The sequence below is a fragment of the Aotus nancymaae genome, unplaced genomic scaffold, assembly GCF_030222135.1.
Source record: "Aotus nancymaae isolate 86718 unplaced genomic scaffold, 86718_ANA_hifiasm-v0.15.2.pri h1tg000131l, whole genome shotgun sequence".
NCBI classification, from domain to species: domain Eukaryota; kingdom Metazoa; phylum Chordata; class Mammalia; order Primates; family Aotidae; genus Aotus; species Aotus nancymaae.
The window spans coordinates 8412972-8434705 of record NW_026988546.1 but is presented as its reverse complement, the minus strand read 5'-3'; the positions used below and the strand labels follow the sequence as shown (position 1 = coordinate 8434705).

At 36.4% G+C, this 21734-nt stretch overlaps 1 protein-coding gene and 1 pseudogene across 3 annotated transcripts in view; one reads left to right on the top strand and one right to left on the bottom strand.

Moving 5' to 3' along the window:
• IL1RL1 (interleukin 1 receptor like 1) overlaps positions 1 to 21734 on the bottom strand; it is a 77152-nt gene that overhangs the window by 35605 nt on the left and 19813 nt on the right. The window contains exons 1-2 of one of the 3 annotated variants that reach the window (XM_064371338.1): positions 15981 to 16063; positions 14203 to 14265 (exon numbers count right to left, since the gene is read on the bottom strand). The exons of 1 other annotated variant lie outside the window; for it this stretch is intronic. The gene's annotated coding sequence lies outside the window, so the exon portion shown is untranslated. Of the gene's footprint in view, positions 1 to 14202; positions 14266 to 15980; positions 16064 to 21734 lie in introns of those variants that run through there. One more of the 3 variants, XM_012471509.1, reaches the window with a different exon arrangement.
• Positions 3619 to 3966, top strand: LOC105730376 (dynein light chain Tctex-type 3-like; annotated as a pseudogene).

Genomic DNA, 21734 nt, shown 5'->3' with positions numbered 1-21734 from the left:
AATTCTGGATAAACTAACCTTAATTATCTATGCAATTTTTAAAAATATTGGTGATTTTCAAATAATCAGGATGTGTCAACTGCCAGAGTCCTCCCTAATATAGTAGAGCATGAGATTTAGGGAGAACACAGCCTAGTTTTCCTCTTTCCATCTGCTTGACTTTGGGCAAATTATCTCTCTTGTGTGAAGAAAGGTGTCACCCATATTAATGATCACTAGTGATTTTCTGTCCTATCATATACCGATCCTACCACACCCAGTAAAATTGTGTTTAAAAACAAACCTTCTGGTCGGGCATGGTAACTCACGCTTGTAATCCCAACACTGGGAGCCCAAGGTGGGCGGATCGCTTGAGGCCAAGAGTTTCAGACCAGCCTGACCAACACGGTGAAACCTTGTTTCTATTAAAGTTACAAAAATTAGCTGGTTGTGATGGGTCGTGCCTGTAATCCCAGCTACTCAGGAGGCTAAGGCATGAGAATTGCTTGAACCCAGGAGGCAAGGTTGCAGTGAGCCAAGATTGTGCCACTGCACTACAGCCTGGGTGAGAGAGTGAGACTCTGTCTCAAAAAAAAAAAAAAGAAAAAAAAAAAAACCTCAAAGTGTTTTTGAAAAAATGGAGCAATTCATAACATATACCATATCTAAATATCATGTCTATGTCAACAGACTAACAAAAGCTGTGTAGCACCTGACCTTCAACCTTCAACATCACTGAAGCTCATTTTGGTTTGGGTGCTGAGCTAAGATGTCTTCTCTGTTTGAATACAACCTCACCTCCCCACCAACAGCCCATAGACAAATGAACAGCTGTGTATACTCCCCTTTTTTTGTAAATTTGTGTCAAGATCCTCATCCCACCAAGTGAGCTAGATCACCTCTTCTCCTTATCTAGGGTCACCATACATAAAAGATGAAAATCTACATCAAGGAGATAATAGTAGACTCATTTGCATGCTATGCAATCTTCATGTGGATTATGGTTTCAAAGGTTCAGAAAAAGTCAATGTTTAGTTGAGAGTTAACAGAGGTGCTCAATTTGGGATTTGTGAAATAGAAGTTATGTTAAAGCCGTATGTTCACCCAGAAAAAAAAAATAATTTTGGTAAAAAATTAGATTTTTATATTCTCTCTCTCTCTCTCACACACACACACACACACTCTCACACACACACACTTGCCCCTTCCTTTCCCATCCTTCTTTTGCTCACTAAGCAACAAAAAAAAGTTTACTCAATGGTTTCTATAAAACACATTTAGATCTTTCCACATTTTAACAGGGTTCATGTGTCCCCCACCAGCCTTGAATATTTTAAGCAAAAGAATGAGCAACTGGGTAGCTAGAAATTGTGAGCTGTCAATAAAAAATACCTTTAATAGTTGTGGCAGGCAGCCTCCACGATGACCCCATGATCTCTGCCTCCTGGTATTCACACCCTTGTGTAGTCTTTTCCCTCACTGTACCAGGTCAGGTCTATGTCATCAATACAATCTGGAATAAGTGATCACATGCCACTGCCAAGACTAGGTTTATAAAAGGCATCCTATTTCTAGATCCTTGAGGAATCACCACACTGTCTTTCATAATGGTTGAACTAATTTACACTCCCACCAACAGTGTAAAATTGTTCCTTTTTCTCCACATCCTGTCCAGCATCTGTTGTCTCCAGATTTTTTAATGAGCCATTCTAACTGGTATGAGATAGTATCTCAATGTGTTTTTGATTTGCGTTTCTCTAATAATCAGTAATGATGAACATTTTTTCATGTTTGTTGGCTGCATGTATGTCTTCTTTTGAAAATGGTCTGTTCATATCCTTCACCCACTTTTGAATGGCTTTATTCATTTTTTTCTTGTAAATCTGCTTTAGTTCTTTGTAGATTCTGGGTATTTTTCCTTTGTCAGATGGGTAGAATGCAAAAATGTTTTCCCATTCTGTTGGTTGCCCATTCACTCTAATGATTGCTTCTTTCGATATGCAGAAGCTAGAAATAGAAATTCCATTTGACCCAGCAATCCCGTTTCTGTATATATACACAAAGAATTATAAATCATTCTATTATAAAGACATTTGCACACTCATGTTCTTTGTGGCGCTGTTTAGGATAGCAAAGACCTGGAACCAATCCAAATGCCCATAAATGATAGACTGGACAAAGAAAATGTGGCACATATACACCATGGAATACTATGCAGCCATAAAAAATGATGAGTTCATGTCCTTTGTAGAGACATGGATGAATCTAGAAACCATCATTCTCAGCAAGCTGACACAAGAACAGAAAACCAAACACCACATGTTTTTACTCACAGGTGGGTGATAAACAATGAGAACACTTGGGCACAGGGAAGAGAACAACACTCACTGGGCTAGGTGGGGGAGAGGAGGGACAGTGAAGGGACAGGGAGGATGGGGAGGGATAACACCGTGAGAAATGCCTGATGTAGGCGGTGGGGCGGTAGGGCGGCGGAGGTCGGGGGAAGGCGGTGGATGGAGACAGCAAACCACCATAGCATGCATGTACCTATTCAACAATCCTGCAGGATGCAAGATGTGCACATGTACCCCAGAGCCCAAAGTACAATTAAAAAAAAAAAAGAAAAAGGCATCCTGTGGTCATCTGGGACTCTCTCTCTTGAATCACCCACTCTGAGAGAAGCCATCTCAAGGGCAACCCCAGAGAATGCTCCGCAAGGACAGGTACTGAAGCCTCCTGCCAACAGCCACATGAGTGAGCCTAGCAGCAAGTTCCTCAGATGCAGTCGAGTCTTCAGAGATGACAAAGTGTGGTCAACAGCTTGACCACAACTTCATGAGCGACCCTGAGGCAGAACCACCAAGCTAGGTCACTGTCAGATTCCTGACTTTCAGGAACTGGGTGAGATAATAAAGTTGTACTGTTTAAGCTGCTAAATTTTAGAATAATTTGTTATGGCACAATAGATCCCTAATAGTTGACAGAAAATGAACTTACACTATTTTCTTTGTGGATCTGACAACAAATATGTACAAGTCAGGGGTACTTGCTAGTAAGAAATGACTTGATCTCCATGGGGGTTTTTTTGGTACTGTATTTCCCTTACAAAGTAGTCAAAAATTTAACTGCTACTCCTACTCAGAAGGTCTTTTAGTGTCTGTGATGTCAGGAAGCCATTTCTCTTGTAACTCTGGAGTTTCTGTTATCAGAGGAAACGTCCGATCTTACAGATTGTTCCACAGATATTAAAAGCACCCTTTCCCTAGTCTGATTAGATAAAGTCTCTCCCTTCTACATGCTCATTCTGTTTATTCAACAGATCTTTATTCGTGGATCAGAAGGAAACACATTTGTTTTGTCAAGAAAGCAACATTTCACCATGCTGTCCTCACAATCCTGGTCTTCCCCAAGTTACCACTGGTCATCAGTGGCGTCTGAGAGACCTCAGGGAGACAGCGTCTCTGTGAACCCTGAGGGGACACTCAGCGTTCTGCAGGCAATAGCAGTTGCCATAGCAAAGGCAAGACTTTGTGAGAACAGTGGGTGGAGGACCGCTTGGGCAGCTGTCCACGCCTTTGTGCAGACAGTCTTCTCTTTGATCAGAAATGTTCTGATGATGCAAAGGAGAGCCGTGCTACCATGGAGTAATACCATCACCACTGCGATGAGGTTGGTTTCAATGCTGAGGAAGCCCACAATATTGTCAAAGAGTGTGTAGATGGGGTTTTAAGTGGTGAAGATTACAATCACAACATTAACCAGTGGACCGCAAACATAGTGGAACAATCCTTAACACATCTGGTTAAGTTGGGAAAAGCTTACACAAATATTGTGACCTGTGCAGTGGTCCAGAAGAGTGCATATGGCTTTCACACAGCCAGCTCTGGTTTTTGGGATACCACACCTGATGGAACCTGTACCATAAGACGGGAGAACCAGACCATGAAACGTATGGTAAACGTTTTTACCATTGCTATTGTTCTTTAACTGACTAAAAATATTGGGCTAAAGCCATTAACTTAAGAATTTGTCAGTGTATCCTTTCAAAAAAAGAGTAATAGTTATTTATTAATGTGCTAGATGACAAGCGTGCAATATGCTTTAAAGCGATCAACAAAAACTGGATATTATAAGCAAGTAATATCATAGTAATTGGAAGATTATCTTATATTCTATACAGCGTCATTTAAATAGGAAAAATTTAATTCTAGCAAAAAATAAATGCAGAAATATAGTATGACATGAAAATACAGCTTTACATTTGCACCAGCTTTTCACTAATAATTCGTACTTAAGGTGATGGGGAACTCCATTCAGATAATAAAAGCCTCTTTCAGCTAGAGAAGTTAACAGGAATAAATATATGAACAAAAAAGCTGTGTTGTTGGGAAAACTGGCTAGCCATATGCGGAAAGCTGAAACTGGATCCCTTCCTTACACCTTATACAAAAATTAACTCCTGATGGATTAAAGATTTAAACATAAGACCTAACATCATAAAAACACAGAATAACACCTAAGCAATACCATTCAGGACGTTGGCATGGGCAAGGACTTCATGACTAAAACACCAAAAGAAATGGCAACAAAATCCAAAATAGACAATGGGATCTAATTAAACTAAAGAGCTTCTGCACAGCAAAAGAAACTATCATCTGAGTGAAGAGGCAACCTACAGAATGGGAGAAATTTTTTGCAATCTACCCATCTGACAAAGGGCTAAAATCCAGAATCTACAAATAATTTAAACAAATTTACTGGAAAAAAAAAACAACCCCATCAAAAAGCGGGCAAAGGATATGAACAGACAGTTCTCAAAAGAAGACATTTATGCAGCCAACAAACATATGAAAAAAAGCTCATCATCACTGGTCATTAGAGAAATGCAAATCAAAATGACACTGAGATATCATCTCACACCAGTTAGAATGGTGATCATTAAAAAATCAGGAGACAACAGGTGCTGGAAAGGATGTGGAGAAATAGGAATGCTTTTACTCTGTTGGTGGGAGTGTAAATTAGTTCAACTATGTGGAAGACAGTGTGGCGACTCCTCAAGGATCTAGAACTAGAAATACCATTTGACCCAGGAATCCCATTACTGGGTATATACTCAAAGGATTATAAATCATTCTATTATAAAGACGAATGCACATGTATATTTATTGTGGCACTGTTCACAATAGCAAAGACTTGGAACCAACCCAAATACCCATCAATGATAGACTGGATAAAGAAAATGTGGCACATATATACCATGGAATACTACACAGCCATAAAAAGGATGTGTTCATGTCCTTTACAGAGACATGGATGAAGCTGGAAACCATCATTCTCAGCAAACTGACACAAGAACAGAAAACCAAACACTGCATATTCTTACTCATAAGTGGGTGTTGAACAATGAGAACACATGGACAGGGATGAGAACATCACACACAGGGGCCTGTTAAGGGGTGGGGGCTAAGGGAGGGATGGCATTAGGAGAAATACCTAATGTAGATGATGGGGTGATGGATGCAGCAAACCACCATGGCACGTTTATACCTATGTAACAAACCTGCATGTTCTGCACATGTACCACAGAACTTAAAGTATAATAATAATAAATACTAATAATAAAGTTAATGTCATGAAAAAAAGCTGCAAGCATAAATGTGGAGAAAATGATGAGAATTAGCTAACATCTTTTAGTTTTTTTTAACTTTCTTCCCCTCACTTAGTCGTACATAATATTTAGTGGAAAGTAATTCCTTTTTTTAAATTTTCTATCAACTAATACTATAGTAACAACGATTAACTTGTTTACTTTTTCTGAGAATTAGTACATTGATTTTTTTTATTTCAAATTTTTGGATTTACACTTGAGGGTGAATTAAATCTGGTAAACTGAACTTCCTAGTTAAACAAAATTAGTTACAGTGTATGATGAACAGTATATGACTCAAACAGCTGCCTTATAATTCACTTATTCCATGTGGAACAAACATTTACCAGATGGCTATTGCGGGCATATTTCTCTGCTAAGCACTATAGTTATCAATGTGCTGTGCAAATGCTAAGTTCCTTTTAGCAATTGTTCAGTTGGAAGACAAGTATTAATATTTGGGGAAGGAAAAAAGTAGTTGTTTTACAAAGCAGGTAAAAAGTGAATCTGGTTACACATATAGAAGTAAGCAAAATGAAAAGCACTTTGCTTTCTGACAGAATTATAGATGTCATTTTAAGACTTGCTTCTAGCAAGTTAAAAGTGCATATAAAATATGCAACTCTTAAAGACCATATTATCAGTCTTACCTACACAAGTAGTAAATTTTGTCAACCATCTGTTACAACCATCTGTAAATAATTTTAAAGGCTTATTATGTGGGGTTCAAATTGAGTAGAATAAAGTATAGATTAAAAGTATAGAATCATTAGCAGGTTATCTCAGGGCTTATGAAATGTAATTAAATGTATTAAGAAAATAGATGAAAAACTAGGGTACACAGCTGGCCACCAAATGCAAAGTCAATCTGCTATTTATCCTTGAAAACAAAATCAGTTTTGCATATTACCAGCAACACTAATACGTATAAAGAGTGGGACCATAACTCATTAAATTTTGAGGAGGAATAAGCTTAGTGTTAATATTGATGATATTAAAGCAATATTCTTGTAGGAATACTATGTGCATGTTGATATTTTGCTGAATAATGATGATTAATAATTGTTCAATGTTTAAGAATAATATTAACAAAATAAAGAAGTTTAATGCAGTGATCTTTGTTTCTGGCACATCAAAAATTCTCAGTCATTATTCATTTTCCTTTGTGTTGCTAGCTTTCATGCCCTTGAAGATTATATTAGTGACCAAAATACATATGCAGACTTTCTTATTGTTGTTGTTGAAGCCTGATTTAAGAAAAAATAATAATAATTCATACCTTGTGAACTTGCTATCTGCTCTGTTTCTAGTTAAAATATAATAAAATATTCCTGTGCTGAAAGGAAGAGAGAGAGAAAGAAAAAGAAAGAAAGAAGAAAGAAAGAAAGAAAGAGAAAAAGACAGAAAGAAAGGAAGGAAGAAAGAGAAAGAAAGGAAGAGGAAGGAAGGAAGGAAGGAAGGGAAAGAAAGGAAGAGGAAGGAAGGAATGTTCTGATGATGCGATGCCTGCAATGCCTTCCTGCTGTAGTGGCCTTGAACAAGCACTTTGCCTTATGACATGGTAAGAACATAAGAGGAAAATCTGATCTTATGTTCTCAGTATTTTCCCTGTGTGGTGGCTTTCGTGCTTTGGTGTCTCAAATACCCTGTGCCCTCTCCCATTGTAAGAACATGAGAGGAAAGGCTGATCTGTTGATCGTGTTCTCACTCTTTCCTCATGTTGAAATGTTAAAATAAATGTCAACATTTTCCTTCATGGTCATATTTCTTCTAAAATCTAGAACTCTAGAAACTTCTATCTGGGACTGGTAAAAATTTAAAGATGTCCTTTGTTTTGCTGAAATTCCCTAATCCTGTCAATATACATGACAGAATATCCTCTGAAATTGAGTCCAGATATTTTCAATCATTCCAAGAAAATTTAGATTTAGGAGGGGACAGAGATTAGGAAAAGGGAAAAAAGGTGATTTCACAGGGACCACAGGCATGCATTTACAGAAAGGATTTTAGTCATCTACTTGAAATTGTTTTGCTTCAGGATTATATCCAGTTCTCTAGAAATTGATGACACATTTTTTTAAAGCAACAGCTTATTTGCCAATGTACTTGTGTAATATGCAATGCATAACATCTAACAGGCACTCCCCTTTAGTCTGACCCACACAGCACCAGAGTAGTGAGGCATAAAAGTCATTTCAAAATTATGGATTTATATCCATAATGCTCAGTGAATAAATTTTAAAATGTATACAATACTACAAATAAAAATTCTGATACCCTAACACTCAGAGATAATTTTGTCTAACATATCCACATATTTTCTGCTGGCCTTATTTCTTAGAGTTCACATGAATATATGCTATTCTTTTTGGATAGAGTATCTTCACAAACACAAAAGAAAACTAGGGTGGGAGGCGGCAGGGGAAGGACTGGGCCAGGGCAGGCTTGTGGGGATAGACTGTCTCCCTTGCCTCTGGCCCAGCAGAGCCTAAGCACTGTGCTATCCTGGAGGGGCTTTGGACCACCAAAAAGACCAAGGGCATAGGGAAGAGGAAGCTTCACCCATCAGCAATAAAGTTGATCTCAGGGTTTGCTTTTTTTTTTTAATTATTCAAGATATGTGTATATATATGTAAAAATATTATACATACACAACAGAAAATACCAAACTTCCCAAGAGACACAAAAGAAAATAAGTGAATGAAGAGTCATGTCATGCTTCTAGAGAAGACTCAGCAATAAGATTCAAAATAAATTTTTTGGGAAGTTGACAAAATAATTCTAAAATTAGGCCTGGTGCAGTGGCTCAAGCCTGTAATCCTAGCACTTTGAGAGGCTGAGACAGGCAGATCACAAGGTCAGGAGTTCGAGACCAGTCTGGCCAATATGGTGAAACTTCGTCTGTACTAAAAATACAAAAAATCAGCTGAGTGTGGTGGTGCTCTCCTGTAGTCCCAGCTCCTTGGGAGGCTGAGGCAGGAGAATTTCTTGAACTGCAGAAGGCAAAGATTTCAGTGAGCCGAAATTATGCCACTGCATTCCAGCCTGGGCGACATAGAGAGACTCTGTCTCAAAAAAATAAATAAATAAAAATAAATAAATAAATAAAATTAAAGTGAAGAAAAAGGAAAATGGCAAAGCTAACTTCTCATTAAGTGCCTGTGTGTGCCACACACTGGTTCCACCCACACAATCATAATAAACATATAAGGACTACTGTTACCCTTACTTTACAGATAAGAAAACTGAACCATGATGAAGTGAACACATTTGCTAGGTCACATTGCCAGCCAGCTAAGAAGCTGGGATTTGGACCCAGGCACTAAGAAAGTGAAGTCTGCACTATTATCCAAAATCTGCATGGCTTCTCAATTTTCCAGAAATACTTAAGATCAGTCAGGAAAATATGAAAAACATTAAAAGATTAGGAGAATAGATGGTTTCTCCTTGAGCCTACTGTTCTCCTACAGATATTCCTTTGTAGATATTGCTACAGATATTCTCTCTTGAGTCTGCTGTTGTGCAATAAAGTTTCAGTAATTACAATAATATAGAACAGCCACAGGAGGAGACAGCCAGCTTACAAGAACAAAATAAAAAATCTAGAAACCAATGGAGCATTAATAGAAATTTATAACAAGGTTATCAATATGATGAAAAATTCAGTATATCAAATCTGAGAGAAAAGCTTTAAATATATGGTGTCATGACCATTTTATATTTAATTTAAGCACTACAAATGATTTAATATTATCATTTTAAAATATAAACATATAAAAACAAAGTTTAATCAGTAAGAAAATTAAATTCCAAATGGATTAGAGGTTTAAAAGGAAAAAGAAAAAAGTTAAATCTGTAAGCAGATAGAATTAAGCATTTATTTGGTAATGATGTAGGAATAATATTGGCCTTCTAAACACAATGATAGAGATAGGAATCATAATGTCAAAGACCAAATAAATCTGATCACATCTGAAAATGCCATAGAGAGCAAGCAAAAAACTGATGAAAATGTTACAAACACACACATGCATAAATGCACACACACATGCCCACATGCACACATATACTCTATACAAATATTTTATAAATTAATAACAGAAAAGACAGCAATCTAAACTTTAAAATATGCAAAAGATATAAACTAAATTCAAAAAGGAAGTACAGAGATTTTTCAGTAAACTGATTAAAAATATTATACATCAAAAGAGATAAAAATACTAATGAAAACCAATATATGTGCCATTTTTACTTAGAAAGCTTGGAGGTTTAAAAAATTATAATAATAATACCCAGATATTTGGAGAGATAAAAAGTATATAAACTGGTGCAATCTTTTCAGAGGATAATTTGGAAATCTGAATCAAAATACCCCTTAACTTAGCTTAGCAATTTCTCTTCTATTAATACAGTTGAGAAAATCATGGAAGTTCAAAAACATTTAGCTGCTCATTCACAATGTTGTAAATAATAGTAGGAAAAAACTAAATACACAAAATAAAGAATTAATCTATGGTACTTTAATAAAATACGTTGCAGTCCTCAAAAATGATGAAGAATAATAATATTTAAATAAATAGAAAATGTTTGTGATATGCCTTGCTTAGAGGACAAGTTTTGTGATTTCTACTTCCAACCAAGATAAAGTAACAGGAACAAGACTTACCCTCCTGACTTAAACAACTAAACACTGAACAAACCATATGAATCAACGGCTCTCAATATATGAACATCAGGCAATAGATGATAGTAAACTTTGAGAGATGGGAAGCAAACAAAAGAGCCCAGCAATTGCCCTGGTTACTGCCTGGAGAGTTTCTCAACTGTGGCAAAGGGAGGAGGAAGAGAAATGAAATCCAGTGGTCTGTCTGAGATGAGGAATCAGCGCTGGGACTCTGGGAAGGCTAGCATAACTTGTGTTCACAGAGTACTGAGGAGGAGATCACTACAGAGAGATCTATAGAATCCTATTCAGTTACTCAACTGAGTACTGATGAGTTCATGCTTGTGAGGAAGTGATCTGTGGCCAAAGAAAGAACCACCCAAAAAGATTAGAAGGAACAATCACCACAACTCTCACAGAATCAGAAACAGTACTTGTGCCCACTATTCAAAATGGAAAATGATGAAACTCATGAGTTTTGTCTCAATAGTACTATAAATTAACCACAGACTAAATGTCGCTCTGTTTATACATTAAAAAAACTTGGAAGACACGAAAAGGTCAAACTTGTTTCAGGGTAACATAACAGTAATTCAGAGTGTAGCTCAAATATTTCTAGAAACAGAAAAATATCCAGCGCTCAGTATGTTAAAATTAACATTGTCTGGCACACGATCAAAAATTTTCAAGCATGCAAAGGAGCAGAAAAATACTACCCTTAATAAAGAGAAGAATCAATCAATCAAAACTGGCAAAGAATTAACATAGATAATAGAATTGATAGAAAAGGACATGAAAACAGCTATTATATGTAAATTCCATATGTGAAAAAATCTAGATGAAATATTGGGTTAAGCAGAGATATGGCAGATTTTTAAAAAGAGCTAAATAAAACATCTACAGATAAAAGCTACATTTCAGATGAAAAATATATTGTATGGGATAGAAACTACACAAAATAAAATGAAAAAAAAAAAAAAAAAAAAAGACCAGAAAAAAATACAGCACCAATGAATTGTGGGGGAATTTCAAGTCATCTAATGTAAGTGTAATTGAAGTTCCAGGAGGAAAGAAGTAAAAAAAGGACATAAAAAAAGTTATGTGAAGAAAATAATGACCAAAATGTTGCAAATTTGATGAAACTCAAACACTAAAAACAATGATAAAGAAAAACTCTTAAAGTGAGAAAATAAAAAACCATGTTACTATAGGGGAGCTAAGAAGAGAGTGACATCAGAATTCTCATCAGAAACAAAGCGGGCAAGACGACAGCAGAATAAAATCTTTAAATGTCTCAAAAAAGTCACCTTAGAACTTTTTTTGAGGTTTTTTTTTGTACTTTAAGTTCTGGGGTACACATGCAGATAGTGCAGGATCGTTGCATAGGTACACATATGGCAATGTGGTTTGTTGCCTCCATCCTCTCATCACCTACATCTGGCATTTCTCCCCATGTTATCCCTCCCCGACCTCCCCACCACCCGCCTCCACTGTCTTAGAATTTTTTACTCAATAAAAATATTGTTCAAAAGTAAAGACAAAATAAAGACTTTTTCGGACATACGACAGCTTAAGCAATTTGTCAGTAACAGCTAAGTATTACAAGACATGGTAAAGGAACATCCTCCAAGTAGAAAAAACTGATACGAGACAGAGATCTGATCCACAGGAGGGGATGCAGAGCACCAGAAATGGTAACTATGGAATAAATACAAAGATTTTTAATTCTTATTGTTTAAATGAGTTAAAAGATAATTGATTGTTCAAAGCAAAAGTAATGACAATGTAATGTCGGTTTTATAATATGTATAGAGGCAACATGTATGACAGCAACAGCACGAAGGCCAGGAGAAAGGAAATGGAAGTTCACTGTTGCAAAACGCTTAAATTGTCAGTGAACTGGTACAATATCACTTGAAGATATACTGTGCTATTTGAAGACATATACTAACGCCAAATAACCCTAAAGAATTTACTACAATAACACAACGAAGAGCTATAGGGAATGATCTTGCAAAGGAGAAAATTTGGAATTATAAAAATATACAATCAATCCAAAATAAGACACAAAATGGATAAATGAGGAACAAAGAACAGATGGCATGGCACAAATAGAAAACAAATAGCAAGATAAGAATTTCAAACCCAAACATCAATAATCACATTAATGTAAATGATCTCTGAACACCTCAACTGAAAGGTAGAGATTGTCAGATAAAAAGGAAAGCTCAACAACATTCTGCCAACAAGAATCCAACTTTAAATACAAAGACAAAAAAGGTTAAAAGTGAAAGAAGGAAAAAAGATATTCCATATCAATGCCAATAAAAACATAGCTGGAGTGGCTATAATAAGATTAGACAAAGTAGGTTTTATATATGTGTGTGTGTGTGTGTGTGTGTGTGTGTGTGTGTATTTTATATTTCTCTAAAATTATATATAACCAGCAATAAAAAGAGTTATTCCATAATGATAAAGGGGTCAATTTATCTAAAGAATATTACAGAAAAAAAACTAATAAAAATGCAAGGAAAAATAGAGAAATCCTGAGTTACAGTCAGAGATGTCAATATTCTTCTTTCAGTAATTGACAGAAGAAACAGAAAAATCTGTAAAGATATAGAAAACTTTAAAACCACTGTCAAGCAGTTAGACCTAATTGACATTTACAGAAGTCTCCACCCCATGGCACTGGAATAAGTACTCTTCTTAAGTATACAACGATCATTTACCATGAGAGGGTATATTCCAGCCCCAAAACCAAGTCTCAATAAATTAAATGGATCAAGGCATGCAAAGTATGTTATTTGACAACAATGGAATTAAATCATGAAATCAATAAAAGAAATACCGAGAAACTTTGTCAATGTGCAAAAACTAAATAATACACTTTTAAATAACCCATGACTCAAAGAAAAAAATCAAAAGGGAAATTAGAAAGTATTTTAAACTAAATGGAAATGAAAACACTACATATCAAAATTTGAGATATGCCTAAAACTAAAGAGGGAAATTTACATTAAAGGTGTATATTAGAAAATAATAAAAGTCATAAATCAATATCATTGGTTACCACCTTAAGAAACTAGAAAAAGAAGAGCAAAGAAGCACAGAAAACAGTAGAAAGTGAAATAATACAAATCAATGCAGAAAACAGTGAAGCAGAACAGAAAAACAATAAAGAAAAATCAGTGACACCAAAAGCAGGTTTGTTGAAAAGATCTGTAAAGTTGATAACTCTTTGCCACACTGACTGAGGAAAAAAAAAAGAAAGAAGACACAAATTACTAATATCAAGAATAAGACACCACTAAGTTTCTATGGATGTTAAAAAGATAATAAGGGAATTCGATAAATGATCAACAAGAATGACATATTGATAAATGCAATAGTATGGATGTATTGATAAATGAAACCATATGGATGAATTTCAAAATAATTATGCAGCGTGAAAGAAGCCAGAGAGAAACAAGCACACATTGTATCATTCCATTTATATCAATTTCTAGAAAATGCAAGCTAACTTATAGTGACAGAAATCAGGTCAGTCGATGCCTGTGGATTAGGTGGGAGAAGTGAGGAGGATAGACTTCGAAAGAGGTGTAGAAGCTTTACGGAGGATGGGTAAATTCATTATCTTGATTGTGGTAAGGATTTCACTGATGTGTATACATATAACTTAGATTGTACAATTTAAGAGTGTGCAATTTATCATATGTCAATTATACCTCAATAAAGCTGTAAAAACAATAAGTTTTAAATGTAATGTATGTTATGACTCAATGTATAATAAACACACACACCTGCAAATACATGCACACATACATATATACAACATCCCATACATGTGTGCACACAGACATAGGAAAACATGTCTAGGAAACAAGGACTTCAAAATCTCAGCAATGGTTACCTGCATGTGTAGAATTGCAGATGACTTTTTTTGTTCTTTTCACTTCTCTGGATTTACTATTTCCTACAACAAAATATATTATTTGTGAACATATATCACAATAAATATGTTTCTGACTTTAATTTGTCTTATTACATTTGTATTTCTATGTTAGGTCTACATGACAATGATGATTAAACACTCCATTCCTTAGTCTGGGAAAACAGACCCCTAATACTGCAAAGGAAAAACTTAGAACATATAAAAATCCAGAGGTTTGTTCTGTCCAAAAGTCAAAGATAGCATAAGACTTAAAAGGTGATGTAAGACCAAATGCCCTAAAGCAAAAGATAAACTTCAAATATTTCTGTGTACAACAGAGTGTTCCCTCATTCCTATGTACACACACACACACACACACATACACACACTCATATTTTTAAGATATTCTCAATAAGGGATCATGGGAAAGGTTCTGAATTTTGGCTCTGAGATTTTTAAGTGCCAGAAAGATATGTTCCAGATGAACATAAGAGGTTATTCAACCTTTCTTCTAGTTCCAGGGAAAAAATGACATCTAGCCTAATGCACACAATAAATCCCCTTATTTTAAAGGTGCAAAAAAATGAAATGATGACATAATGTATGCCTCAGTAAAGGCATCTGAGGCCTATTGTCTCTCACTGTGGGAAATTTTTCCTCTGTAATGCAATCTTCTGTAATTATCTGTAACCACTTTCTGAATGTTCTTCAGTTTCCTGGTATAATTTAAACCTAATTACTCATTGTCAACCATCTGTATTCCGGGTTGTCCAAGCTCATTTGTGCCAAGCCCAAGGGTGAATCTGGATCCTAATTATTCAATTAGTGCTTATATGACTCGGATGACAACACATAAATAGCACATTTATTTCTCATGCACTTTTACTTATTTACTTGAGAAACATTTACTATGCATGTTCTGTATTTCAAGTCATATGTTAAGTATTAAGAACATAAGATAAAATAACAGAAATTCCTATGTTCATGGAAACAGACATTTAAACTAGTAACCATGATAAAATGCACAAAAAAGAAAATACATAGCTCTCATTACATAATATTTTTAAATTTTATATGTCAATAAAACCTTAGGAAGAGTAATATTCCCCCAAAATCTAAACATTCTGAAATAAAACATGTAACTCTTCCTTATCTATAGTCTAGAAAATTATTATATCCTTAAACAAATTAAAAGGCATATGGAAGCTTAAAAAAAAAACCACTCATTATAGGCCAGTCTTTAATATCCTTAATATATCAGGAGACTTTGCTAGTTATAACAGACAGATGTTTTTGGTTTTGTTTTTTGGAGACGGAGTTTCCCTCTTGTTGCCCAGGCTGGAGAGCAGCATCGCGATCTCGGCTCACTGCAACCTCTACCTCCCGAGTTCAAGCAATTCTCCTGCCTCAGCCTACAGAGTAACTGGGATTACAGGCACACACCACCATGCCCGGCTAATTTTTGTATTTTTAGTAGAGACGGGGTTTCACCATGTTGGTCAGGCTGGTCTCCTGACCTCAGATGATCTACCTGCCTCAGCCTCTCAAAGTACTGGGATTGGGGTGAGCCACCATACCCAGCCAAAGAGGTTTTTAAAAATCTACAATTTACAAAAAATGCAAATGACCAATAAATACAATGTTCAGTACTCTTACAATAAAAATGTATTTGAGGAAATTACTATATTTCTTATGTGGCAAATTGGCAAGAATCAGAAAACACTTTTAATGTTCAGCTTCTGAGTAGAGTTACTCACTGTTCCAGGACCTGTAGTTGGTTGGAGGGTCGAATCTGGAAGAAACTTGTTTCTTTCTTCAAGGCCCTTCAGCCTAGTGACATCAGCCAGGACACCCTGAGCCTCTTAGCATGGCTCTGTTTACATGGCTCTGTTTAGGCAGGCTGTTGGAAAGTGTTTAAGATCTCCTGTTTTATTTTCACAGTTGGCTCTTGTCTTGAGCCAACTGTGAAAATAAAACAGGAGATCTTAAACACTTTCCAACAGCCTGCCAAAAAGACAATACGGCATCTTTAGAAAGTTGATGAAAATGTCATCAGATACACTTCTTGGTAAATGGGTTGTATTAGTTAGTATTTGCCCAAAATTCTAAGTAAAAGTCAACAATTGAGAGAATTAAGCAGTAAAAACCCTGAATAAAAGATAATTTAAAGAATATCTATAACCAATTCTTTCACTTTACCAAAGGTGACATTGGGGTAATGCAAAGGGGTATGTCCAAAACCACACAACTAGCTGGTAACAAATTCTGAGAATCCCCAATGGCCTGCTCAGCCAGAGGTCTTTACTCAAAGTAGTTGACTTGTCATTTTGATCTTTTCTTTTCCCCTAGAACTACCGTCTCAACCAAGAAACTTTTAACTGTGTAATCTTAAGGAAAATCCCCTAAACTCTATATAAGTCATAGATGCCTTATCTGTAAAAAAGAAAAAAAAAAGGGAGGTTATATCATCAAGGTGTTAGGTGGTACACATAATATAATAAGTAAGAAAAGTTAGTAATATGTCCAGGAATAGTAGATCCTTAATAACTGTTGGTTTCCTTTCCAATCCTAAAGATTTATCCCCTTACTAATTGTAGGCTAACCATTTTGGAGCATAAAGTCAGTAATTAAATGTGTGCACTCCCTCTATGGGAGGAATAAGAAAAATTGAGAGAGTTGAATGGTGGAAATTTATATGCAGAGGTTATATATATATATATATATATATATATATATATATATATATATTTTTTTTTTTTTTTTTTTTGAGATGAAGTTTCACTCCTGTTACCCAGGCTGGAGTGCAATGGCATGATCTCGGCTCACCGCAACCTCCACCTCCTGGGTTCAGGCAATTCTCCTGCCTCAGCCTCCTGAGTAGCTGGGATTACAGGCACACGCCACCATGCCCAGCTAATTTTTTGTATTTTTTAGTAGAGACGGAGTTTCACCATGTTGACCAGGATGGTCTCGATCTCTTGACCTCGTGATCCACCTGCCTCGGCCTCCCAAAGTGCTGGGATTACAGGCGTGAGCCACCGGCAGAGGTTATTTTAAAGAAGAAAATCACTTTTTGGTATCCTCTCTAATCAGAGCACACAGACAGCTCACTTCGCCTAAATAGGATAATTTCTCCTTCTGCTAGCTAAGCTTTTATCCTACTACTACAACTATAGCAGAATAAAAATTTAAACTAAGTATTTCTATAGAGAAAAGTATTATATTACCTATAAGAGAAATGTCAATGTTCTTGGCTGACCTCTCTGTTAAAAGCATTTAGTATCTATAGAACAAGTTTGGCAGAAACAGTATATATTCTCCTCTAGATGAACTGCAAGGTGGCCATCAGTGGTGAGTCAGATGAGGACCACACAGGGCAGAAAAACAAAGTAGAAGGAATTGGGGATTCTGAGTGACTTAATGAAGCAGATCTATCTACCATCCCTAAGCATCTGACTACCCATGGGTCATTACATGAGGGAGAGATAAACCTATGTCTTGTTTTGAAGCAGGTGGGGCCATGAAACAAGCCTCTCAAACACCAAACTGGGAAGGAAGTGGTGATTTATTCAGCCAGGAGCTGAGGCAGATCTGAATACCCCAAATAGCCAAGCTCCCCTAACAAAGAAAAATCCCTGCCCTTATAAAGGCTTACAACTCTAGAAATTACATGTGAAAAGGTCTTGGGCTTACAACTCTAGAAATTACATGTGAAAGGGTCTTGGGCTTACAACTCTAGAAATTACATGTGAAAGGGTCTTGGGCTGACAACTCTGGAAATTATATGTGAAAGGGTCTTGGGCTTACAACTCTGGAAATTATATGTGAAAGGGTCTTGGGCTTACAACTCTGGAAATTACATGTGAAAGGGTCTTGGGCTTACAACTCTAGAAATTACATGTGAAAGGGTCTTGGGCTTACAACTCTGGAAATTATATGTGAAAGGGTCTTGGTCCATGGAGTAGGCATGGGGTACGTGACTTAGCTGGGTGTTTGATCCTGCTTAAGTAAAAACAATGCCTTCTGGAAAGATTCCTCCATACCATACCTGCAATCTATAGGAGAGTGATTAAAGGTGATGCCCAGTCTGGCAGCCTTTACTTCTTCTGTTGAAATGCAATGTGGAAGTCAAGGGGGAGGTGTTCTTAGATGCTTAAGGGTGATTAAGGGTCTCCTTCCTCAGGTCGAGCTAATCTATTTTTGTTCTCAACTCTGATTAAAGCATGAAGCATGTATACACAGTGACTAAGGGATGTTGATCAAGACTAACAATATTAAGTACAGTTAGCTAAGGGAATGTTCTCTGTTCTTCTCCACAGTTACACATGCAAGAGTAAAGGAGATGATCCTAACAGGAAATTAAAACTATTTTTGATCCTTTCATTTTACCTTCAATCTACTCCCTTTCCAAGTAGCTCCTGGGCACTTGTTATTTAACAGAATCTCTGTGAGGTGTCATTATAGATTACCTCACTTCTTAACCACAAAACCTTGAATGATTTTTTGACTTGTAACACCCCCAGACCACTCTGCAAGGGAGGCTGCTTTCCTAATTAGTTTGTCTGAGTACAAGCATCTTGATCCTTAGATCCAGGTAGAACCCAGTAGATATGTGACTCTCTGTATGACAGTACTAAATATCTGTATGTGGCAACTGGGGGCTTCTCTAACTCAGGACATGATGTAGACTTCAAACAGCTTTGTTAAAGACATGTTCTATAATGAAAATTGCATGCTATTTGTTTATCCATAAGCAACTGAGCCACTTTTTAATACCCATTAAGAATTTTGAGGCACTTAGAATGCAAGACTCGTGTTGAATTCAACAGTATTTAGACCTGGGTAAAAAGATATGTACACATCTATGCAACAAGAATCAAGACCATGGTATAACTTAAGGAATCTGTATATTTGCAATTATGTGTTTGTAATGCCTAAAATATTGGCCTATTAGAATAATAGTTCTGCAGCTCTTTTTTAAAGAGGTATAATTGGTAATTGTTTAGATTTGCAATTTTAAGTGAAATCCTCACTAAGTTTATATACAATATTTAAGTTTATATGTAGCATCGAAATTTCTAAGAGAACTTAAATTTATAAGAACTAATTTATTACTTGGGAAGGTTTTAGTAAAACTACTTAAGAAAAATCAAATGCAGTACGTGTATAAATGCAGTTTAAAATATATGAAAATATTTAGTTTGCTAAATTTGTAAGTGGAATAACCTAGTGTTAAAGTTTGTTAAAATGTGCTAGACACACAAATGGTATAATATACTTTTAAGCTGGTCTTCAATTCATAATGAACTAAATTTTTTAAATTTCTAACTTTGAAGAATTGAAGAGTAGTTTTAAAATCAAAATAAATTCACAAATCATCTTTTCTGCCCAAAAAAACTGCCCTCAAAATTACTTTAAAAAAAACTCATCAGACAGAGCTATAAAGGACATGTACGAGGTTTCGTTATCTGTCCCAACTTCCCATCACTAAGAATATACAGATAAGCCTACTTTACCAATATTTACCTGAGGCTGTTCTGTTGTATACTCTGTTGTGTCCTGACAGTTCAGCAATGCCCGTCTGTTTCATTCAAGTAATTGCTACTGGTCCCACTGTTGATCTGGAGAAAGTTTGCATGCTACTATACTTCTAAGTAGATGCTGTTTACATTCAGGCTGCAGGGCTCTGCTTTGATAATGCATTCTCCAAGGGTTACTACTTAGAGGGGTTGGAAAGTTCTTTCCACAGGAAGTATCTCTTTCTGATGGTATCACAACTGCAAATGTGCAGCACACATTACACTTCCCATATAATATTTCCCATGTAACTACTTCCCCTAAGAAATAATTAAGTTGTTCAGAGTCATTGGGCTGAGAAATGTTCTTGCCATCTGGGGATTACACTATTTCACTCCAACTCTGTTTCCTGAAGGAGACTCCTCCACTGTCTGGGCTCCCTTCCTTTCTCTTTGCCTCTTCCTTCTTTCTCTGTGCATCATTTTCCTCTCTCTCCTCCTTACTTGTCTTTAGTCTCCCTCCTCCCCACCCTACACCTGCCCACTGCATTGCCTGGCTTCACTTTTTCAAGTTCAAGTGTCACTACTGTTATTGCATCCAGTCATGACCTTTTTCTCTAATGAAAACAAAAATGCTCTTTCTCATTATGAAACCAGATGTCTGCTACAGATTTAGCTAAATATTTATGAACACTGAAAATAGGATCTCCTCACTTCCCAAAGCTGGAAAAAAAAAAGAGAGAGTAGGATGTCCCATGGAGGCCGAAATACTTGACAGGCTAGAATAGTACCATGCTGACAGAGGAAGGGTGTGAAGAAGGCTTTATGCAGTGAGCTATGAAATCAGAGGCAGCTATGAAAAGGTTCAGGGCTGAAAGATTCAGGACTGAAAACCCAATCAAAACAGGTTTTGGTCCTAGCTCTATGACTTGCTGGAGCAAACCAGGCTTTCAGAGCTTGAATCTGCAAAATAAAGATATGGTACTTCCAGGATTGCTGAAAGGATTTGGTAAGATACTGTGGGAAAAGCACTTTATAAATTTATAGTCATGCAGTCATAAGGCATGGCTCTTTAAACATCTGGATGCTCTTTAAGAAGAGTCCTAAATCAGCAAATGATGTTGTTTTTACTAATGCACATAGCAGAGAAGCTTTTGCCAATATAAACTCTTTATGTTCAAGATGACATTTAGTCATTCATCGGTTGTAGAACAAATGCTGTTCATCACATGCCTCTTTTTATCCCTCCACCATGTCATGTGATTTGAGTGGAGGTGCCATTTCCCACTCAAGGCATTTCTTTGGGCTAAAGGTATGTCCCTGCTGAAACTTAACTAGACATGAGAGGCTGAATGGAATATTTTCCTATTAGTCATTCACATCCTACTATGAATTATAATGCAATATACATTTATTTCCCGCTTGACCTCTAGGTAAGAAAGCTGTTATCTGAATGAGCTCCTAGAACAGTATCTATGTATGACTCCCAGAACAAATGTTATGAGAGAAAAGATGGTGAAGATGACTACTGGGTCCTTGGCTTGTGCAACAGAATGGATGCCAGTACCATCCATTACTAAGCTACAAGATACAGGAAATGGACCAATTTACTCACTGTGTTTTGTGGAAAGGATAACTTAAATTTGCCTTTGGAAATGTTGAATTGAGAAACACTTTGAAACATCCAAGCAAAAAGGTAAGTAGGCAGCTGAATGCACTCAAAGAGAAATTAGGAATGGAGATATAAATATAGGAGTTACATTTAAATGGAGATACTAAGCCCAGATGCAGATGGTGTCAGAGAGAGACTATAAGGTGAAAAGAAGGATATACCTAAAGAGCTTTGAACAGCTTTAACACAGAATGGCCACAGAGAGGCCAAAGGTGCCTGGAAGAGCAGCCAAGCAGTTAACAGAAAAACAAGGAGATTTTGCAGCTCAGAGACCAAGAAAGAAAGAAGTTAAAAAGAGTGTCAACAGTGTCAAATGCTGATGA